At 39.0% G+C, this 25,235-nt stretch overlaps 1 long non-coding RNA gene across 1 annotated transcript; it reads left to right on the forward strand.

Annotated features, from left to right (window-relative positions):
* Window positions 1–11,220: 11,220 nt before the first annotated feature.
* Window positions 11,221–16,754, forward strand: LOC311077273. Its single transcript, XR_014604845.1, has 4 exons — window positions 11,221–11,712; window positions 14,963–15,169; window positions 15,591–15,637; window positions 15,736–16,754. It is a non-coding gene; the product is annotated as an uncharacterized lncRNA (long non-coding RNA).
* Window positions 16,755–25,235: the final 8,481 nt, after the last annotated feature.

Raw genomic sequence — 25,235 nt, forward strand, 5'->3', positions numbered from 1 at the left:
GATTTATTTTGATTAATATGTGCGAGGGAGAGAGAGCAAGACAGCGCTTAGTTTGGAGACGGTGAAGTCTTGTTTACACTTTCGCCTGGCTCCGAAGAGAGAGAGTGCGCTCGCGCTCGCGCTCTCTCTCTCTCTCTCTCTCTCTCTCTCTCTCTCTCTCTCTCTCTCTCTCTCTCTCTCTCTCTCTCTCTCTCTCTCTCTCTCTCTCTCTCTCTCTCTCTCTCTCTCTCTCTCTCTCTCTCTCTCTCTCTCTCTCTCTCTCTCTCTCTCTCTCTCTCTCTCTCTCTCTCTCTCTCTCTCTCTCTCTCAGTTAAACATGCGCCCTGTCACAAGCGCAGCAGTTCATCTACATTACTCACCGATCAAATAAGACTTTGGCGGGACAAAATTTAACTTTGGCAGGCGCTAAAACAAGTTCAATGCAGGAAAATTCATGCGTGAGTTTCCATTAGACTCGCACGGTAGCCAGGCGTCTCATCCAATGGCGAGCTCAGTTGACGCTGTGTGCTTCTGATGCAAGTGCTAAGATTCCGATTGGCCAAGAGAAAAAGTGCTAAGAATCCGATTGGCCCAGAGAAATATAAATTATAAGAATTATCCAATAATGTTTCGCAATTCTAGCCTGCATGGCATGTTACTGTGAGTAACAGTAACCCCCCCAGAAACTTTCTGGTTCTACGCGATTCACGTAAATGACCCAATTGACCAAGAAAACGGCGATTGTCGCCAAAAAGCGACAAGTTTGCAGGTGTGATAATTAATCATCGAAATATTAGTTTCAATCAAGGTAACATGACTCAATACAAAGTACTTCAAAAACAAGCTAAAAAGGAACTCAAGCTTGCAAAACTTAATTATAAGGACAAAGTTGAGAACATGCTGAGCACAGGTAACTGATGGGCCATGATGGGGATGCAGTCTAAGAAGTGTCCGATTTCCCTAAATGGCAAGTCAGACCTTGCCCTCTCAAATGACCTGAACACTTTTTATAATTGTTTTAATATTCATGATTTTAGTGAGGAGCTGTCAGTTTTTAATAACGTTGCCTCTGGGCAAGGTAAAGTCCAGGTTGACAGAAACAAGGTCCTGACACTCTTCAGAGGTATAAAGGAAAGGAAAAGTCCCGGCCCAGATGGCATTGGAGGCCGTATATTAAAGATCTGTGCTGAACAGCTGGTAGACATTTTTTGTTTTATTTCCAAAATGTCCATACATCTCCACACTGTTCCTCGCATTTGGAAAGACTCAATTATTGTCCCGGTGCCTAAAAATAAAGCTCCTGACTTTAGGCCTGTGGCGCTCACGTCCCTCACTATGAAGACGTTAGAGAAGTTTGTGAAGGACGAACTTTTGAACTCTGCCCAGGATCTACTAGATCCGTTTCAATTTGCCTACAGACCGAACTGCGGAGTGGAAGACGCAGCATGTACTCTTTTTAACCTGATCTATACACATCTTTGTGCGGCTGCTTTTTATTGACTTTTCTTCAGCTTTTAATTGCATCCAACCACATATTTTAGCAGGGATTTTAAAGAGTACCTTAATATCAATCCTTGTCTTATCTGTTGGTTGATGAAGTTTTTAACTAACTGGTCTCAACGCGTGAGAGTGAATAATATTTTATCCGATGTCCTCTTTTCCTCCACTGTTTCCCCCCAGGGCTGCGTCCTCTCCACGATCTTATTTATTTTATATACAAAGCATGCCAAAGCCAGCACACTAGGCGTCATATCATTAAGTTTGCTGACGACTCGGTAATAGTGTCGCTGCTGACACACAAGGACCCTGAGCATGGCGCTGTTTTAAATGATTTTACAGAGTGGTGGAAGTCGTCTTTTATTAACATTAACGTGGAAAAAACGAAAGAAATGTTGATCGATTTTTATAAAGAACCCCCCCCCCCCACCCTCTCTTCTACCCTTATTAATGATCAAGCTATAGAGGTGGTGAAGCAATATAAATACCTTGGTATTATAATCGATGACAAACTCACCTTCGAGCCACAAGAAATCACATCAACGCATGTTTTTTTATCGTAAACTTTGCAATTTTAATGTCGATAAGACTTTCATGAGGATGTTTTGTTGTTTTATTGAATCCATTCTTTCTTTTGCCCTTGTGAGTTGGTTTGGGCCCCTTACGCTTAAGAACAAGAATAGGCTGCAATATATAGTTAATGTGTGTGGCAAAATTTCCCACAACTCTCTGACTGACTTAAATTCTGTATATGAGACAAGGACCCTCAGGAAGGCACAATCAGTCCTGGCTGACCCAAGTCTCGCCATGAACAGCTGCTTCATTTTGTTGCCGTCGGGCCGCAAATTCAGTCTGCCTAAATGCAGGACAAATAGACATAAAAACTCTGCTGCTATAGTTGTTTTAATAAGTCAATGTGAGTTGTGGACTTCTGTGTAGTATGTATTTATTTTGTTTTTTACTGATTGTATGGTTGCTGTTTTGTATAATCTGTGTGTTACTTGTCACATGCTGCTGCATAACAAATTAACCTTCGGGGATAATAAAGACTCCTTGAACCTTGAAACACACACAAATAATCATTGGCGATGCAACCTAAGACGTCACATGTTGACTACGCCACGCTGAAGAAAAAGCCCAACTAGACTTAACTGAATATACAGATCCAGACCCAAATTAATAGAGTGAGAGAAATTAATAGAAAGAAATTAATAGAAAGAGTGAGAAAAATTAATAGAAAGAGTGAGAGAAATTAATAGAAAGAGTGTCCAGGTTATAATTTACCCTAAAAACCAAAATGAATAATAATTATAATAATAATAATAATAAATGCATTTTTTGCATTATGACATAGTGATGACCCCTACATTTTATTTTTTAATGTAATTTTTTATTTATTTTTTTTATATCATGGCATTATTTATTGTACTGCGTTTATGCATATTTTTCAAAAATAAAAACAGGCAAGTAAAACATCCAGATGTAACGGGTAAAATAAATTTGTAATGAATTGTGCCAAAATGTTTGTTCATGTTGTAGATTAATACTAAGATATTCACTAAATATAATGTATTAAGTGCATCTAAAGAAAGGGATTTCTCCTCAGTCTCAGGCAAGCTGTCGAGGAGAATGGTAGGTGGAAAATCTCTCTCCGGTCAAACAGAAATAAAATGTTGTCAGAGATGATTTTATTTCTCTTTAAGGTCAAAATTGTTCTTTTAAAATTATTTTATTTCATATTTGAGTCATAAGAGAGATAGAGTTGATGGATAATTGATGTTTTATATCGAACTCACTGTTGAGTACATTAGGAGCACACGGTATCCGTTGTATCTCTCGTTGCTTATTTTCACAAGAAACTTACTGTATATTTATTTTTGACAGTTACATGAGCGGATGAGCTGTATTTCATGTCTGTTTGGTGTCATTTCACATATTCCCAGTAAACATGCGATGGGTGAGCTCAGGCTACGTCTCTGTGTGGCCGTTTCCGGAAGGGTCGACAGAAGGAATCATTGAGGGGTTACACAGACATATTAGAATGATGTTGGAATATTAATGGCATGGAAAACATTCTTCATTTTAATACAAGATTTTTCTGATGATATTAGACCTGGATCTCTGTGCTCGATCAGAGCCGTGCTTTCCTTCTTGCAGCAGGGGTTGGAGCGAAGGCTGTCTCCCTCCGCCCTGAGGTCTATGCTGCCGCCATCTCAACTCACCACGACTTGGTGGAGGGTAAGTCAGTTGGAAAGCATGAACTGGTCATCAGGTTCCTTAGAGGGGCGAGGAGATTAAATCCACCGCCCTCCTTCTTCACCCTCTTGGGATTTGTCTCTGGTGCTCAGAGCACTCCAGAATGCCCCATTTGAGCCTTTGGAATCAGTAGACTTGAGAATTATGTCTCTAAAGACATTGGGACCAGCAAGTGCTGCCCATGGAGGAGGCAGACCCAACCCTGGCTTTTCTCTGTCCCGTCCACACCCTGCGTCTGTACGTGGACAGAACTCAAAGCCTCAGGACCTCAGACCAGCTTTTCGTCTGTTGCGGAGGCCAGCAGAGGATGGTGGATCTGGGTAGTGGATGCCATCGCCTTGGCTTATCAAGCACAGGGCGTGCCTTGCCCGCTCAGGTTGTGCACTCACTCTACTAGGAGTATTGCATCCTCTGACAGATATATGTAGAGCTGTGGGCTGGGCGACACCTAACACGTTCGCTAGATATTATAGCCTACATGTCGAGTCGGTCTCCTCCTGTGATCTCGCCTCAAACGGGCAGAAGACACTGAGTGGACCCGGCTTGTGTCGGCTTGCTGCGCTAAGACATGCATCGGGCGCTGGAAGAGGGCAGCAGCTGTGGCGCTTTGGTAGGGATTCCCTCAGTCATCATCGACATACGTAGAGAGTGAACGACTGAAAGGGAACGTCTCTGTTACGCATGTAACCCTTGTTCCCTGAAGGAGGGAACGGAGATGTACGTCCCTTCGCCTTCGTTTTAATTAGGGTTAAAAAAAAAAAATCCAATTAACCTGCATTATTAAGTTTGTATTTGGAACATAATTAGCGAATGCTGGTCAATTCTGAAGATTGTATTAATTCGAGACTACAGAATAGCAACTGCATTAAACAGAATTCAGTTTTTTTTTTTTTTATATGAACACTAAAAAACACTGGGTTAAAAACAACCCAATTTGGGTTGCAGGCAAAGTTACATGATAAAGATATTAAGTTACATGTTTAAACAGACAGACTGTATAGTGGAAAAACATGTATAAAACACTGTACAGTAAATGCACTGCAGTTCAGAAGAGGCAGAATAACAGCTTTCATCTTTGAGCTTGTGTACTGTACAGCTAAAACAATCTGTGTGTGTGTGTGTGTGTGTGTGTGTGCGTGTGTGTGTGTGTGTGTGTGTGTGTGTAGTTCATGGTAAAAACTTTTATCTAAGATAGTTATAGTTCCTTCTTCCATAGAACTCTAAAACAAACTGAAATGAAACCACTAGATCATAAACCTAAAAGCAGATGAATAAAGATCAAGAGAGGGAAAGTGTATTGAACATTTTCTCCTCAATTCTTGTTTGAGCAATTATAATACTCTTTTATCTCTATTAAATAAGCTGTAGCAACTATAGCACAATCTCCTTCACCGATGTAGGGCACCTTTAAAACTGACATGAGCTTTCTGCCATTCCTAGATCAGATCAGACATGAGCAGCTTGTAACACCTCTGATATGTTATAACCCTGATGAAGAAGTTGACTTCTACACTCAAGAGAGAGATTTTTATAAATGTTTAAATATTTTAAAAAAGAAATTTATGATGGACTATCACAGCGCTTTGTCTACCATGTCACACTATCTTCAACATTTGTATTCTGTGCCGTATTTAGTGCAAGGGACCAGTTACCAGTACAAGGGATTAACACCGGACGACTGAAAGGTCATGTAAGACAAAGGGAGATTGAACTTAAATAGTAAAAAAATAAAGAAATAGACTTAGCCCTCACACTTAAATAGAAATAGACTTAGCCCTCTGGACTGTTGAACAAGTCCTGTTCCTTAATAAAAAACATTAATTTATTAAATTACCCACAAAATAAAATGTCAGCTCCCCAGTTCACAAGCACTTTCACTTCCCAGTTCACAAGCACTTTCACTTCCCAGTTCACAAGCACTTCACCATTCCACCACTTTTTTTTTTTTTTTTGATTAGGCCTTTATGCATGCCTACATGAGCCTTGCATATGAACTCGTAGGATTAGGACTGAGGCTAAAGTTTATGTGAATAAGGCTGCATTTGTAGATCAAAGCAGATTCATAAGAATTGTTTCAGAAGTGAATAAGTCCCATTTATTATTATTATTATTTTTTCATAAATTAACCCTTTCACGCATAGTGGTCACTACAGTGGACAGCTATTAAAAAAGCATTTTCTTGAATTTGCACGGGTTTTATGGCAGAGTGGCACATCAATCTCTTCATTGGACCCTGGTGCATCATCCTATAAATTGCAACCAAGTGGCAAGCCTTTGTGTTTCAATTTTTTCTCCCTCCAAACCAAGATGGCCCAGGGTCAGTCAGACATGCCAAGTTGCTCCAGAATATCCACCCATTCCTTCTATCCTAGGAGACTCTTGTAGGTAAAAAAAATATTGCAGCATAAAGCAATATCTAATGAGTCATATCACAGTAAAATTTTCCAAGTTTTGATTTTAGATTGAGAGAAAACTCTGATTAATCACATGTCCACTGTAGTGGACGTCATGCATGCAATGGCTATATTTCAGCTACAATTCATAATTATAATGTGAATATTGTTTTTGAAATTTAAAACTTAAAAACTTAATATGCATTGACTTTTTCTACTGTAAATAAATGTATTTGTATTATTAGAATGTAATTTTCATTGACATCGAAAAAAGCCATGTGATTACATAATGTATGACACTTGTAATGCATTACTTTACTTGTTAGATCAAAAAGTAATCTGATTTTATAATGCATGTTATTGTAATGCGTTTTTTTACTAATAACATCAAAAAGTAATCTGATTACGTAATGCATGTTACTTGTAATGCGTTTTTTTACTCATAACATCAAAAAGTAATCTGATTACATAATGCATGTTACTTGTAATGCGTTTTTTTACTCATAACATCGAAAAGTAATCTGATTATGTAATGCATGTTACTTGTAATGCGTTTTTTTACTCATAACATCAAAAAGTAATCTGATTACATAATGCATGTTACTTGTAATGCGTTTTTTTACTCATAACATCAAAAAGTAATCTGATTACATAATGCATGTTACTTGTAATGCGTTTTTTTACTCATAACATCAAAAAGTAATCTGATTACATAATGCATGTTACTTGTAATGCGTTTTTTTACTCATAACATCGAAAAGTAATCTGATTACGTAATGCATGTTACTTGTAATGCGTTTCTTTACTCGTTACATCAAAAAGTAATCTGATTAGGTAATGCACATTACTTGTAGTTAATTACTTGTTAGATCAAAAAGTAATCTGATTAGGTAATGCATGTTACTTGTAACACATTACTTTACTTGTAACATCAAAAAAGTAATCTGAATGGGTTATGCATGTTACTTGTAATGCATTACATCCAACACTGATCATTTCAGATGAGATTGAAAAAATGTATCGCTAGGTTTTCTCAGAGGAGGGCTATGATAGAAATGTGCATGTCCATCTTGAACATAATCAGAATTATCAGCTAATAAGGGTAAATCTCCATACTCTGGTGCACTGGAGGGAGCATCTGAGTGGTTTCCACAGTTGTAGCTTGACAGGCTGTAGAAAATTCTGATGGAATCACGTCCTCATGTTCTGATATCATAGATACGCGAAGTGCAACTTGTATGAAGTTGTATGAAGCCATTGCAATATTTTGAATTTATATTTTTTTTTTATATTTTATAGTTTTCACATTATTTGATATAACTGCATTGATTAGTTTGTTAAATTCACATACTTTATCTGTTTGATTATTGTCTTATATTTAATACAGTATATCTTCAGTTTAAACCAACCGCATGCTGTCCACTCAAGTGGACATCTGAAGATCTCTTTGAAAAATTTGTAAAAAAAATAAAATAAAAATCAATTCTTGTTTTTCATGCCCTAAGAGCAATAAAAACACATAGGAAAAAAAATCCTGACTGAGGTTATCATAATTCATGCATGAAAGGGTTAATTCATACAGTTGTTTGTTCATACATTGTATAAGAACTACATCAACACTAACACTTGAATTATGAGGATTAATTGTATTGCTTTGTGGTTTACAGAGCAGAAAGTTATTTATAAAAAAAAAAAAAAAAAAAAAAAAAAAAAAAAAAAGGTCTTCTGGGACAGAAAGGCAGCTTTTCCACCTTTTGACCACAAGATGTCATTAGTGTGCAATGTGTTGAAAAGCTTCGAATAATGAACCATTTTATGATACAGTCGAGGGGGAAAGCCCCAGTGCTTCACAAACCTTCATTTCACCATCACTAATAGCAGGTTCGTGGAACGGGATAGGAGACATAAGGATGGCAGGTAAGTGGAACAGGTAAGGATCGAGGTAGAGTCTGTGTGTCCATGGAGAGACGAGATCAGACCATGAAGAGTGGTGCAAGTGAATGTATATAGTGAACAGGTGACGAGGTACAGGTGCGGTGATTAGTAATCAGGGGAGAGTGAACGAGTGGGTGGAGTCTGTAGATCTGGTGGAGCCGTGACACCTTTAGAGTGATATAAACCCCAATAATCAAATAAAAATTAAATGGATTCCTCATGAACTTTTAAGCAATTAATAAGACAGTTTGATCATTTTTGTGGCATTGGTTTTAAGTGAATTGTGACTTTATCATTATATTCTTCTATCTTTTTAATGTATTTTTGTCATATTTTTTATCGTTGCTATTATTGGGAGAAGTTTTTGCCTGATTTGATCTGGCTTCTGCAGTGTATCTCTTGTAGTTAAGTAAGAAGATTATGTTTATCTTTAGCGATATGTCTTCAAACTCTATTGACACTGCTTTCCAAACAAGGAGTGAAACCACTTTAGAAATGAATCATCTGAAATGTTTGCAGTGTGACTCTTTGGGGAAACCCTGTTGAACCTTTTGGTATTTTAGCAAGGAAACCCCCACATTAATGATTATGGAAATCTAAGGAATACACCGGAAGTTCCTTTTCAAATATTTACTTTCCTTTGTAAGGAACCAAAAGTGAAAGCTGGTTACAGAGGTTTATTGAAAAGCAGATAAAGTTCCAAATAGGCTGTCTGCCGGTCACCAGCCGTCAAGGCGGACGCAGAACCAGATAAAGAAACTCAGATGGACCAGGCTGCAACAGGCGGGGTGAAAGGCACAGGTAGTTGCTTTCAGAAAGTGCACACTGGTACACTGGTAACGACAAGCACTGACTCCACTTGGCAGAAACAGCAGCACACACTAGCAGGCTTGACCCAGGATAACAGGTGATATCTCTCGTCTGACATACACACACAGGACAAGATTAAGTAAGGGATTATGCCCGACGAGGTGTCCATTAACAGAAATTAATGGACGACGCGGAGGCGTGAACCGTCCGACGCGAAGCGGAGTCCATTCATTTCTGTTAATGGACACCTCGAAGGTCACTTACGATCACTTACGGTCACTTACGATGGTCACTTACGAAATAAAGAAATATTTAATCAATTAATAATACTTTAATGTGTTTTAGAGTAAAAATCGTGAGGGTTTTTATTTATTAAGTCGAGCGCACTATTTAATATCTCCCGTATACAGGCGTTGCCAAGCGTGGCTACAGCGACCCGACCGCAGCAGTTGATCAGTGAGTTTGAGCCAGCGCAATCATTTAGAACTGTCATCAGGCAAATTGACGGGACGCCTTTCCTAGGTGTACATTATCACTTTTTAATGGACACCCTGCAGCCAATCAGAATCGAGTATTCACCCAGACCATGGTATAAGCAGTGGTAAATCACAATGAAGAGGCGTCTGTAACGGGCATGAACGAACAAACAATAAACCGACAGATGGGAGAAGAACACGAGATCTAAATAGCAAGAGGATCAGGGCAAAGGGGAAACAGGCGATCAGCCCTATACGCACTCTACTAACTCAAGGCCCCGCCTCCCCGTCATGTCAAAGCGCGTCAATCAATGTTTACAATATCGATGAGAAAATGAAGCCGAACTATCCTTCTGGTCACGAAAAGAGAGAGAGAAAAAAAACACCATAATAGTTCATTGCGGGAACAGTGATCAGGCAGACTTGTGTTCTCTCCTCTCAAAGTTTGATGTCAGCAAAGAACAGTGAAGTTAAGTTGATGTGCATCTCTCTCTAGTCTGTCTGTGTCTTGCTTGCTAACTCCGGCCACTTCCAGGGATGTGCTCTGTGACTTTGTGCCTGACAAAAAATTGAGAATGGTATACAACTATAGAATATTTATGTTTGATAAACGACAAAGGACAACGGTGTTTGTTTATAAACTGCAGCTCGGGAAAGAACCGCGTCGCGCATTAACATGCATTCATATGCACATGCACGAAATGAAACGCGCACTTTCCAGCAGAAACATCTGTGGAGACCAGTACAATAAGGCCGTGATGGCACTCCTCATTATAGTGTGATTATCTAGTCTCTCAGTCAAGGTTTAGTTACAACTCTGCACTAATGCAAGATGGAAAGATAGTTTGTGAACATCTTGTCAACTGGGGCATCGACACAGCGTAGTTTGCTCGCTGAATATGGGTTCTTCCATGCCTTTTCGATCTGATTGTATAGATCGGGCAGGAATGGAATGGAAGGCTCATGAGGGCTGGAGCGTTATGGCTGGAAAGAAACAAGTCTGCCATGGGCAGGGAGGCTGTGGGGGTTCGGGTTATAAATCCTCTTCATCCTCATCATCATCTCCTTTTCTCTTGGACTGGTTGTGTTTATATCCAGCAGAGCACTCGCTGTCAGATCAGAGGATGTTAGTGTCAACACATGCTCATCCGGCAGCTCAAACTCGAGAGTCTCCGAGTGGTGTGAGAGATTAACAACTCTCTCAAACTCTTCGGCGAGCTCCCTCTGAAACCCCACGGCTCCAGTCTCTGCTCAGTGCGAGCGGGACCTGAATCGACTGGTACAGACTGGTCTGTCCTGTTCCCTCGAGAAGAGAGCAGACGAGAGCGGAGTTTTCTCAAGGGAAAAACCCACAGTGACACATCAGCTCCCCGAGATCTGATCGTACGTGCTCTGAGCCCAAACAGTAAACGCACAAGCTGTGTGTGTCATCAGGTGTCAAATATCTTAGACACAAATCCACACACGTTTTTCATATAGCCATGAATACCATTTAAAGTTTCAGGTTGAAGCGCAAAGACAAAACCAGACTCCCCTTATATACTTCCAGGTCGCACTAGTGATGATGACGTCATAGGCTGTCGCCGGCCTATAGGATTAGTCGTGATTAGATAAGCGTTTCAGACACCGGTTCACGCGAGGCGTTCCCCAAAGAGTCATCGAGGAGTGTGAGTTCGAAAGGGAACTCCAAAACACAAATCACATGGGACGTAACGCTTGTGTTTTTGGTCTAATAAGAAAAGGTCAAACAGATTTATCCATTATGTAGAGATGGAAACAGACATATTTTGATACAGGTGCACCACGTAGTCAATTAAAATACACATCAATCTTACAGCACAGAAGAAATAATCAAACATATCACAGCATATAGTAGACAATATATGATAAAAGAAATCAATATCTAAAACAATAATAATATATAAGGTATAACTAATAAAATAAATTATATGAATAAAGATATTATCATAAACATTGACCATTTTGGATACAACAAGTATCATTTTCTGGACTTCATGAAGGTTGTGATGGACAGATATGAAACTAATTTTTTTTAGTGATATTCTGTGGAGGAACTTCAGATAAGAAAAAGAGATTATGTTCTTTTAGAATAGAAATATAAAGTATAGCATAAAACAGAAAGTATTGAGGTGAGAGTGTGTGGCTTGAATAACTTTGACATATGACTGTGACTGTGCATGAGTTCCCAAACATTCCAGTGTTTATAATAGCTCATGCTGATACTGAAAGTGAAACTGCTTGAGAGTCTATATCACCAGAAGAGGAGTGTAACCTTCACACTATAAAAGCTGAGCTGTGTGATCTCAGATCTGCACTGATGTCTCCTCTCTTCTGCTCATCACAAGGTAACTAAAACACTTTATCTTTAATTGTTTTGTAAAGAGATTTTTATTAATTAATTAATTTAAATCCTCTATTATAGTGAAACTGAAATGTAAACCTGCATTGCTCAACAATCATTAAAGCTGCAGTCCTTAACTTTTCTGTGTTAAAAATTATCCAAAATAATAATAATAATAAAAAACATAACCAGCCAGTGTTCAAAACTCTCTGCTTGCCGTAGCTCGATTCAAAACGGTAAGCTTGTAATAATGTTTTTAATTCCAGTGGTACTGGTGGATTTCTGAGGGAAATTCGAGCGTGTCTTTGCGTCATTACGTCACATCTGTACACATAAAGAAGAGTCTCGGCTAGTAGACTATGAGTGTGAGGATGTTCGAGGTGGAGATTCATAACCTTTTCTCACAACACTTGAAATAATTAAACTTATGGCGGATCCAGAATGTTTCAAACGACAATCACCAGTGACAAACTGGAGATTCACCCGTTGTAAAACCCAAAAGACTTCGGAGTGGCTAGAGAAAAAAGAGACTGCAACCGGCCCATGCGAACACAAGGATCAACATCGGCAGGGCTTTTGAAAGATGGAAATCCACCAGTGTCACTGAACTCGTGTTTTAAAGGGGTTCACAACGGACGCAGATACGGCTTATTTTTACTAGATAGGTAAGACATTTCAATAGTTTAATTACGTAACAGTAGAGCACTTGTTCGCTTAATTTACACAGTTATGGAGTTTCCTTTGTTGTGCCTTTCTCGTTTTGCTATTATGGTAAATATGTATAAATAAATATAAATAAATATATTATTTTGTGCTAGCTATGAGAGAGAGCAATGCACCTCTACTCCAAGAAAATCAAACCCGCCTCCTCCGTTGTCAAGTGTTGGATCTGAATCAGATCGGTAAAGTGAAAATGTTCCTGTCATAAGATGTTTATATTATGTTATATTATGTATATTATGTATACATATATATACACTGCTCAAAAAAATTAAAGGAACACTTTGAAAACACATCAGATCTCAATGGGGAAAAAAATCATGCTGGATATCTATACTAATATGGACTGGGTAATGTGTTATGAACGAAAGGATGCCACATTGTTTGATGGAAATGAAAATAATCAACCTACAGAGGATTGAATTCAAAGACACCCCGGAAATCTAAGTGAAAAAATTATGCAGCAGGCTTGTCAATTTTGCTGAAATTTCATTGCAGCAACTCAGAATGGTACTCAGTAGTTTGTATGGCCCCCACGTGCTTGTATGCATGCCTGACAACGTCGGGACATGCTCCTACTGAGACGACGGATGGTGTCCTGGGGTATTTCCTCCCAGATCTGGACCAGCGCATCACTGAGCTCCTGGACAGTCTGAGGTGCAACCAGGTGATGTCAGATGGACCGAAACACAATGTCCCTGAGGTGTTCTATTGGATGTAGGTCAGGTGAGCGTGGTGGCCCTTCAATGGTATCATTCCTTCATCCTCCAGGAACTGCCTGCATGCTCTCGCCACATGAGGCCGGGCATTGTTGTGCACCTGGAGGAACCCAGGACCCACTGCACCAGCATAGGGTCTGACAATGGATCCAAGGATTTCATCCCGATACCTAATGGCAGTCAGGGTGCCATTGTCTAGCCTGCAGAGGTCTGTGCGTCCCTCCATGGATATGCCTCCCCAGACCCTCACTGACCCACCACCAAACCGGTCATGCTGAACGATGTTACAGGCAGCATAACATTCTCCACGGCTTCTCCAGACCCTTTCCTGTCTGTCACGTGCTCAGGGTGAACCTGCTCTCATTTGTGAAAACCACAGGGCACCAGTGGCGGACCTGCCAATTCTGGTGTTCAATGGGAAATGCCAATCGAGCTCCCTGGTGCTGGGCAGTGAGCACAGGGCCCACTAGAAGACGTCGGGCCCTCAGGCCACCCTCATGTAGTCTGTTTCTGATTGTTTGGTCAGAGACATTCACACCAGTGGCCTGCTGGAGGTCATTTTGTAGGGTTCTGGCAGTGCTCATCATGTTCCTCCTCGCACAAAGGAGCAGATACCGGTCCTGCTGATGGGTTAAGGACCTTCTACGGCCCTGTCCAGCTCTCCTAGAGTAGCTGTCTGTCTTCCTGGAATCTCCTCCATGCTCTTGAGACTGTGCTGGGAGACACAGCAAACCTTCTGGCAATGGCACGTATTGAGGAGCCATCCTGAAGGAGCTGGACTGCCTGCGCAACCTCTGTAGGGTCCAGGTATCGCCTCATGCTACCAGTAGTGACACTGACCCTAGCCAAATGCAAAACTGGTGAAAAACAGTCCAAAAAGATGAGTAGGGAAAAAATGTCAGTGGCCTCCACCTGTAAAACCATTCCTGTTTTGGGGGTTGTCTCACTGTTGCCCATCTAGTGCACCTGCTGTTTATTTCATTAACACTAAAGCAGCTGAAACTGATTACCAACCCCCTCTGTTACTTAACTGACCAGATCAATATCCCAGGAGTTTAACTGACTTGATGCTATTCTCTGATTAAAAAGTGTTCCCTTTATTTTTTTGAGCAGTGTATATTATATTAATGGTGGTAAATGAGAACATTGGTGCATTGTGGTTTGGCCAAAAGTTTCTCCTAAACCAGGCTCTACAGCCCAAATCAATCACAGGGAGATTAAGTCCTACTTAAACCCCTATAAATAATTGGGGAGGGCAGCAAATAAGAGATGCATAAGTTTATTTGTAATTGCCAGAAAGAAAGTGAAAGAATGTATATGTATGTGATATATATATATATATATTATGCATAACAGTTCATACACCGTTTATTTCATAGCACTATGATTGCACCAAATAACTGCTCTTCTATGATATGCACGGTTTGACATGATATGATAAGCGATCGTTAGATTTAATCAGCACGATTTACTGCAATGCTTTTTTTCCCCCAAAAGTGGATGTTATGCTTGTTCAGACGTCATTTTCCGTTGAAAATTCTAATATTGGTCATACTTCCAAAAAGTATATTCTGTGATTGTGAATGCCCGTATCCACACCGGCGCGGCGACTGACAGCCGCTCATTCTCCTCAAAACATTGGATTCATCCGCGCTGTTTCATGCCGATGCACAACGCTCGTAAAGTTCATAATTCCGCAAATAACTGCAATTGCAGATTTCGAACAGAGATGGCGACAGAGGAAAAACTACGGACTGCAGCTTTAAATAATGTCAAACTTCACTCTGAACTGAACTACTGTATTCTTTTGAACAGATAATAATATTCTCAAAATATATGAGAAATTACAGCATGGGAGGACATGTATGGAGCTTCACAAACTACAGAATAATTACACATGACAACAGAGAAAGAGAAGAATGGGGAACCAAAAGGACAAAACGTTACAATCTAATGAGCCAAAACAGAAAAAGACGCCGAGTCTAGTCAGACAAAGCAGCATTAATAGCGGAAAACCAAACTGTGAGTATTTATGATGTTTAATATCAAACTGTCATATTTCATCATCAACAGTTTTAATTTTCTCTGGGTGTCTAAAATGTGTAAAATCAATTCTAAACTATGAATTTTCATTAACTCTATATTGGAAAAGCAAGAAGCAAATTACAGTTGTGGTCATGAGTTTATATAGTTATTTTGTTTATTTCACCATATATATTAAACCATCTTTTAGCAGCACACGTGAAATTAAGTTAAGGTCTGTTAAGCTTATTCTTATTAATTTCATTAAAAATACTCACATTTTGAGATTCTACAACTTGTAAGTAGATGTATATCCACAACTGTAAGCTTTTGGCAGATCTTTCCATCAGTGACACTGATTTATTAATTGTCGCTGTTTGAGGAATTGCTATAATCTGATGTTTGTGTTCTTCATTCACAGTTTCTCATGATTCACCGATTCATTGTGATGTTTTAGTCACAGAAATGGTAAGACACACACAAATACAGAGAAATAGAGAGAAACTGAAGCAGAAATCTGATGTTATATTGATCTTTGTGTTATATTTCTGTGTTTCTCCTTTCAGAAAGCAGCAGTGTGATTCATCTAGCCTGATAAATATTCTCCATCATGTTCCTTTTTCAACAAATAATAAGTTCATAAGACATGCACTGTTACTGTATATAAGATGAATGTGTATGAATGGATTTTATATTTATATAGTACATGTTTGGACTGCATGAATATAGGACAGCCTTTCCTGAACACATCTGACCTGAATCTGAGTTTTACAGTAATCTTGATTGTAACCTGACAGAAACTGCTGGTTGTGTGTGTTAATAAGCTTTCCTGTAGCTCAAACAGTAGAGTGGTACGATGGGTTTCATGGGTTCAATTCTCAGGGATAGCAAGAACTGATAAGAATGTAAATGTGTAGATTGAAATGCAATGTAAGTCGCTTTGGATAAAAGTGTCTGCCAAATGTGTAAATTTGAATATATTTTATCAAAATCAGCAAGCGAGGTAAATGAGTTTCGACTGAATAATGCAGCACAACAGAAATGTTGAAATGTTTTGTATAGTATACTTGTATATTCAGAGCTTATTATACTATTGGATGAGACCCGGATTGAGGTGATGACATCACTGTTTTCTCCACTGTTTGATTTATTGTGCAATTTGGTGAATTGTGGTTTGCCCAAAAGTTTCCCCTAAACCAGGCTCAATAGCCCAAAACAATCACAGGGAGATTAAGCCCTACTTAAATCCATATGGTGAGGGCAGCAAATAAGAGATGGATAAGTTTATTTGTAATTGCCAGAAAGAAAGAAAGAAAGGAAGAAAGAAAGGAAGGAAGGAAGGAAGGAAGGAAGGAAGAAAGAAAGAAAGAAAGAAAGAAAGAAAGAAAGAAAGAAAGAAAGAAAGAAAGAAAGAAAGAAAGAAAGAAAGAAAGAAAGAAAGATGTGATAAGGAATGATAAGTCAGTAGGCCTGTGTAGTTTCTTCATTCACTGTGACCTATACTGCACTGGATGGTCAATTTCACATGTATTTTGTGTATTTTCAAAATACTGTATTTGTATTTAAATACATTTTTTCCTACAGTATTTTGTATTTGTATTTTAAATGCATTTCCATGTATTTATGCCCATCTCTGCATAGGGATATTATAATAATAATGTAATATCAAGAAAGATCAAGTTCAAGGCACTGTTATTATATTATTATATAATACTAAAAGTTATATATTCACATCTCTCCACATCTAATTCCTAAGAACTAGAAAAGACACATTTTCAAAACACAGCTTAACCAATCCTAATCAAACACACCTAAACCAGCGAATCAAGCTCTTCATAATGAGAAACCCGTGTGTTGAGGTGTGGAGATGAACACTGCATGACTGATCCTTCATCAGCAGAACTGGACACCGCTGACCGACACACTTCTCATGTCTGTGCAGTTTATGGAAATATGAAAATATGCTGAGATATTCACTCATTTTTTCCACTGACATTGTTGAATTTGTAAGGTTGCAACTCAGTAATGGTTATGAACATCAAAAGCTCCTTTGATCAAATCTGTGCGGTCTGAGGATGTGAGCTATATTTAATGAAGACTGACATCAACATGACACTGATGGCACCAGCAGAACATTCACAGTCACAAACACACAGAGCTGTTGAATCTGAGTGTGAAAACACGTCACTTTAACCCCTTCACACACACAGTCTTTATGGTAAATTACCACTAGGAGATCAAGTGTGTACCAGTAAGGGAAGTTGTAACATTACCGGTTAATTGCCAGTGCTCTGTAGATTACCGGTATGATCACGTATGAATCAGATCGCGCTGATGTAATCATAAAGTTCTTATGGAGATGACGAGATTACTCTGTACTGTTTACAGTAAGCTAGTTTATCTGTTTAAATATGCGCTAGATGATCATTTTGACATTTAAGACACGTCTTGCAGCTTTTATTATTTTATTTTATTGCAACAGTAATTTACCGGGATTGCTGTGTGTCGCCCTGATGGATTAAACACCCACAGCATCAGACACTGCTTTACGGGCTTTACGTAGAAAAAAAGTACGTAATCAAAAGTAACCAGAATATGGTGAAATTCATTTCGACTCATCACTCATAACATGCTTTTACATGATACATTTAACTGGAAGTTGTTCTGACAAGTCAAATTAACTTGTCAAAGTTTCAGAGAAATATTTACCTTATTCACATTTCTCCTCATGTTTGAACATTCACTGATTACACTAAAAATAAAATCATTTCTTGTAAACTCTTTTGGTAGGTACACACTTAAAAATGACAAAATGAAAATGTAAACTTTTAAAAACAGGTTTCAAAGAGCAAGTTTTTGATAATGATTCCATTATTGTCTCCATGTAAACTACAAAAGCATGAATTTGTTTTTCGCGCGCATATGATATGTACTTTATTGCATGTAATACACACGCACCCCACAAATCACTAATCCTAACCAAACGTATAAGACACATTCAAACTAATTTTCGTGTATAAATAGCACAATAAACAATGTGTGCTATAGAGACGCATTTAGTGTGACCGGTTCATAATTATACACACCATTGACCCTTTTTGTTACACTTCCACATTTCTCAGAAGCATAAGTCGTTATAGTTGGGTAAGCTTCTGTAAATACTACATTTAATTTTTATTTTTTGTTGTATTCTGATTTGCTCAAATAGCAAAAGAAACTCCACAATAGTGTTTTCACAGCTTTCAGAAATATAATTAAAAAAAAATATATATATATTAATAGAGAGAGATTGATAAAGCCAGTCAGTAGAAAGAAATACCCTCCCAACGTTAACTAGTTTCTTGTAATTTGATGCAAATTTAATAAAGTATAGTGTTATAAATGTACATGTTTTGAAAATGAAAAGGATTTACTGTTAAACTGTTTAAATGTTCTGTTTCCTCACAGTTTGCATTAAAACTGAATCCTGGAGATGCAGAAACACTTGTTATTCAAATAAAATCTATGAAACCATTCTCAGATGTGTCTCTGTGCAACTAAACACACTCTCACACTCAACACAGCAGAGGATTTAGAGTGGAAATGAAAATGAGTTTGAGTTGAAAGGTCGATACACTGACGTTGATCAGAACTACAGGAATATGATACAGATCCTCATACATGTTATTATGAATGTTCATATCTCTGATCCTAGAGCTGAATGCGGACTCTCTTATAGCAGATCAATGGTGTGTGAGGAGTGATCTGTGATCAGTGTTCGTCTGAATCTTTATCCATCAAATCCTTTTCACTTAAAATACATAACAGAAATAGATCTTCAACAGTCAATGATCAGCAACAATAACAAAAAACACTGATTTTTATTAGAAAGCCTGCAATTTTGATGTGACACACTGACACACACACACACACACACATCCAACATAATGAATCTAGAATAGTTTACACATAATACATGATCATTAATAAAGTAAAAGAAGAAAAGATAAAGAGACCGGGAAGAAAAGAATCACAGGTTAACAGTGGCGGAACTAGAGTTTTATACATGGGGTGGCCAGGGGGTGGCCACTGCTACTTGCGGGGGTACACAGTACACACACACACACACACACACGCGCACACACACACACACAGACAGACAGACAGACAGTGGAAAAGCTTATGGAAGGAATTGGGTCACTCTGTTTGTGTCTATAAGTGTTGAACATCTTTCTAATTATAATTATTTAATTTATAATTATTTTTTTGTGTTCATTTTTTCATCCTTTTAATCTGGCAAAATCTTCTCAACTTAAATTCCTGAATTGGGTATGTGATTGACTGCCTGTGTCTGGTAGATGCTCTGAGCTGTTGCTGGTCCTGAAGTCTGACCACACTGACTCTGACTAGCCAGTGGTGATGCAAGGGCTGGGGTCTGTTTGCATCTGATCTGCCTGTTAGTCCAGTCATTTTAAGCCAAAATGGGGGTCAACCTTGAACAAATTGCAACAGAAGCAAACTCAACTGATTTTGTATCCTCAATATGTCCTGAGTAAGGAAAAACAAGTCCCGAAGAATCCCATTAGGGGAAAGTTTCGAAAAAGACCCAAATATAGCCTATTAATACGCCTATTCATTCTTTCTCTCACATGAATAGGGTAAAAATTGTAACCTTTAGATATCACCATGAAAATTACTGAGTTGATTACTTACATCAAGACAAACAAAAAATGTATTACAAGTTTTTTTTTAATTGTTTGTTAACATGGACAAATGGTGCATAATCTAATTATGTATGTGCTAATTTGCATAAATACCACAACAGATCTAAACATTGGGTCTAGCCGGGTGAAAATGTCTTGTTGAATCTTGTTGACACATAACAGTAAAATACTTAATGTTAAGGTCTGAATGGAACAGGCTACTCATGAACATTAATACATAGAGGCAGGAAGAAGTACTTTAGAAACCAGCCTTTATTAATTATTAAGAGAATGGGTTTGAGGCTGGGTCTGTGGGACTGTTTCTGGGGGACGAGTCTGAGGGAAGAACAGGAGACAATGGTAAGGAGAATGCAGAAGACAAAAGGCAGGTAAAATAAAAAGTGAACCCCCAGAAACAGTTTTCAAAACTTTCCCCTAATGGGATTCTTCTGGACTTTTTTTCCTTACTCAGGACATATTGAGGATACAAAATTATTTGAGTTTGCTTCTGTTGCAATTTGTTCAACCTTTTTTCATAAAATGACTGGACTATGTTTGTGCTTATTAAAAATATTTTTATCTTAACTCTTTCCAGTATATAAAAAGAGGTGTTTTTGTTAATTTTCACAATTTCATGGCACCCCAGAATATTTTGTTGTATGAATATCTGAACATACCAAAAGAACGAACAGTGCTTTAAAAAAAAAAAAAAAAAACTGTTTTATTCTAGCTTCGTGCGTCTTTTTTATAAAAAAAATCGCATTTTTATCAAAGACTACATCTAGATCAGATTTAATGATGATCAAAACATCGTAACGTTAGATCGAGTCCATCAACACCCTACACCCATAAAGCTTCAGTCCTATCGCATTATGATATCGCTTGTTTCTGCTCTTCTTTGCCTGCGTTTTGATCTCCTATCCTCACATTAGCTAGAACATTTGTATACTGTAACGTACACACGGCAAGGTAGCCTACTGTATGCGTGTATTAGGCCTAATGTATTCGGAGCAAACCCCCCTGATGCTAAACCTTAAAAACTTACTTCAAATATGATGTTTTCTTATTCAGTGAAGTTCAGTATCTTGCAACTCTGCTCGTCCGTTTGAAAACTGCGCGCGCGCCGCGCTGCCGGCGAACGTAATTTTTATTTTATTTTATTTTTTTAAATCAGCATCAGCAACTGCCAGTAGCAAATAAAATTTTGGGGTGGCACCCGGGGTGGCCAATCGCATGTCAGGGGTGTCCAGTGCCACCCCGGACCCCCCTCTGGCTCCGCCACTGCAGGTTAAACAAGTAACTTCAGTAGAGCAACAGCTGAAACAGACACACACACACTTTCAGATGTAAGTTACTGTAAAGGAATGAACTGTTAACTTGTTGTAACGCGCTGTGTCTGGAGGGAAATATGGAAAGATAGCTCAGTATTTGAGTTATCAGAGGCCAGACAAACTCTCAGAGGCGATTGGCTTTTCACAACACACACTTTAATCTCCAGTGGAACTCGAGGAACTGTCTGTCACACACTCTACCGTTCACAGCGTTACTGAATCAACAATATAAATAAAAACTGAGCATCAAACAGAAATAACCCACATACATTGTGTGCTTGAGGCGCGCACACAGTTTAAAGGAACACTCCACCGTTTTTTGAAATAGGGCTTATTCACCTTCTTTCCTACATTTAGATAGGTGGGCAAATGCATTTTTGTCTCAGTGCATGCATTGTTTTAGTTTGACAGGGTCGGCGCTAGCTTAGCTTAGCACAATGAATGGAATCCTTTGTTGCCAGCTAGCATGTCCTGAGTAAAAGGGATAAAACATTTTTTTTTTTAAAAAACCCACCTAATTACTTCTTGTGGCCTGCGTATTCACAACCAGTACAAATAGCGATGCAGATTAACACTAGGTTATTTCCTAGGCAGAGATTGACTTGGGACTATATTAGGGGGAAGCACAGGTGAAGCACTGCTACTTGGGCGCAGAGATATCACACAACACCTGAAAGCCCTATTTCAAAAAAACGGTAGAGTGTTCCTTTAACAGGGAGCGTGCAGCTCTTAAAGGAGCCAAACCTTATTTCCACTCGTTACATTGTATAGCCAACCTTGTAAACACAGTGTAACTACTCACTCATTTGAGTAGGGTGACCATATTTTAGTTTTCAGAAAAGAGGATGGGGGTGTGGTTGATGGACGGGGGCGTGGTTTGGCGAGGCGCGGTTAAGGGGTGGGTGCGTGGTTTGGGGGGGGGGGGGGGGGGGGGTGAGTGCATCAAAAAATACTTGACAAATGCATTCACAACCTTGCAACTATGTTATTGTACTTTAATACATAAAATAATACATCTTTTCCATTCAACGTTTGGCCCGCAACAATAGAATACTATTGTTACGTCCAAGGACGTATTCATTGTGTGACTATTATGTCAAGAGTGTTATGTGCATATGTTTCTTCTCTCTCTCTCTCTCTCTCTCTGTCTCTCTTCTTATGAGTCTCTGATTAATAGGATTAAGGGCTACCACCTGTGCTCGTTACCTGTGAGCGCTGCCCGCGCACTGATTGGTGCATGTCCTGAGGAGTCTAATATAAAACAGCAGAGAGAGCGCTGAGGAAGGAGAGAGAGAGCGCGGCGTTTGAGATTGTTCCGCTCTCCAAGTCCAGACGAGCTGTTTGCTCTCTGTGGTGTATGTTCACAATGTGTGTGAGAACGTGCCTCTGTAGCTTTTGTTATTTATGATTAGTTAAGTTTTTATGGGTAACGTAGGGTGGAGGATACCCTTAACTTTGTGAGGGAAGATATGTTGTTTTGTTTTGATTTTTTTTTTTTGAATAGGTAAGTTAATGTTATTCCCTTTTTAGTTAGAGGTATTGTTTTGTTTACTTTTGACTTGGGCCCTCCTCCCGAGGTAATACTTTTGTTTGGATTCATTTTGTAATATGTTTCTCTACTTAATATTTTTCTTCTTATAACGCCTGCTGACGTTAAATAAAAAGGCAGACACGCCATGAGAAAATAAACTTGTTTTATTCATTTTTCTGTGACTCTGGGACTGGAGAGCAGGAGATTCTCAAAGTCTCTCCACTTTTTTTGTTCGTCGTTCCCTATTTACCCCTAGATTAAGGGGAAGACGTAACACTATTAAAAAAAAAAAGTTTAGCTTGTTACACCTTTTACATGACACTATTTCTTTTCATGGCCATAGGTTAAAAATCTACTACTAAAATAAAAAATCTATTATTTCAGTAAAAAAAAAACAATGTCAATCCTCCTGATGTTCTCTTGTAGCCTAAACTTTCTTTATGTGGGCTTCTAGGTCGCGAGCACCTTTATTTGACACTGACACGTACGTGCCAGCTTTGCCGTTCATGCATTCTGCTTTACACGATCCCGACCGAAACGAAAACACGGGAATTTTCTCTGTAAATCATCTGTGAATTTACATTTCAGCTTTTTTTTTCGCTGTTAGCTACTTACATCTTAACTCGCACTTGACCGTAACCTGAAGCGTTGAGTCACGCTGCTAAAATTCTGTGAACGTAAAGTCCGCCTACTTTTATTTGATTGGTCATTTCAAATATTCTCACATTGACGAGCAGTGACAGACCAATGATGAATACCAAGTAATTATTCAACCAAATAATGAAAACCAGGACATTCATCACTTTATAAAAAACAGCCAGGACGGCCAGGACAGGACGTGAAAATAGGACATGTCCTGGGAAAACAGGACGTTTGGTCACCCTACATTTGAGTCATTTTATTATTATCTACGTTTGGGAAGACAAGCGGATTTTGTGACAAATCTGCCAAAACGCTGGTAATGAAACTGAAACGGCTGGAATTCCCCATGCGCTGTTTCTCATAAATGAGCCTGATCTCATAAATACAGTAGGTAGCCTATATAAATCCCTATTTCTCTATACAATTATACAATTTTGTATTGTACTTTTTTTTTTTTTGACATTGACAAACATTGACGTTTGGATTATAATGAAACTGTATTGAAAATCTGTGTTGCACATTCACAATAATTCTCAGAGATTAATTTTTGAATTTTGAATTTCAAAAATTATATATATATATATATATATATATATACACTCACCTAAAGGATTATTAGGAACACCATACTAATAATGTGTTTGACCCCCTTTCGCCTTCAGAACTGCCTTAATTCTACGTGGCATTGATTCAACAAGGTGCTGAAAGCATTCTTTAGAAATGTTGGCCCATATTGATAGGATAGCATCTTGCAGTTGATGGAGATTTGTGGGATGCACATCCAGGGCACGAAGCTCCCGTTCCACCACATCCCAAAGATGCTCTATTGGGTTGAGATCTGGTGACTGTGGGGGCCATTTTAGTACAGTGAACTCAATGTCATGTTCAAGAAACCAATTTGAAATGATTCGAGCTTTGTGACATGGTGCATTATCCTGCTGGAAGTAGCCATCAGAGGATGGGTACATGGTGGTCATAAAGGGATGGACATGGTCAGAAACAATGCTCAGGTAGGCCGTGGCATTTAAACGATGCCCAATTGGCACTAAGGGGCCTAAAGTGTGCCAAGAAAACATCCCCCACACCATTACACCACCACCACCAGCCTGCACAGTGGTAACAAGGCATGATGGATCCATGTTCTCATTCTGTTTACGCCAAATTCTGACTCTACCATCTGAATGTCTCAACAGAAATCGAGACTCATCAGACCAGGCAACATTTTTCCAGTCTTCAACTGTCCAATTTTGGTGAGCTCGTGCAAATTGTAGCCTCTTTTTCCTATTTGTAGTGGAGATGAGTGGTACCCGGTGGGGTCTTCTGCTGTTGTAGCCCATCCGCCTCAAGGTTGTGTGTGTTGTGGCTTCACAAATGCTTTGCTGCATACCTCGGTTGTAACGAGTGGTTATTTCAGTCAAAGTTGCTCTTCTATCAGCTTGAATCAGTCGGCCCATTCTCCTCTGACCTCTAGGTCAAGGCATTTTCGCCCACAGGACTGCCGCATACTGGATGTTTTTCCCTTTCACACCATTCTTTGTAAACCCTAAAAATGGTTGTGTGTGAAAATCCCAGTAACTGAGCAGATTGTGAAATACTCAGACCGGCCCGTCTGGCACCAACAACCATGCCACGCTCAAAATTGCTTAAATCACCTTTCTTTCCCATTCTGACATTCAGTTTGGAGTTCAGGAGATTGTCTTGACCAGGACCACACCCCTAAATGCATTGAAGCAACTGCCATGTGATTGGTTGATTAGATAATTGCATTAATGCATTAATATTTCTTGCCTGTTCCGTGGATTACTCGCCTGTTCCGCGGATTACTCTTGTGCCTCTGACCCCTGCCTGTTTTGTTTGTTTGCTTATTTATTTGTTTGTTT

This window comes from Abramis brama, assembly GCF_963993115.1.
Source record: "Abramis brama genome assembly, contig: SCAFFOLD_47, whole genome shotgun sequence".
NCBI lineage: Eukaryota > Metazoa > Chordata > Actinopteri > Cypriniformes > Leuciscidae > Abramis > Abramis brama.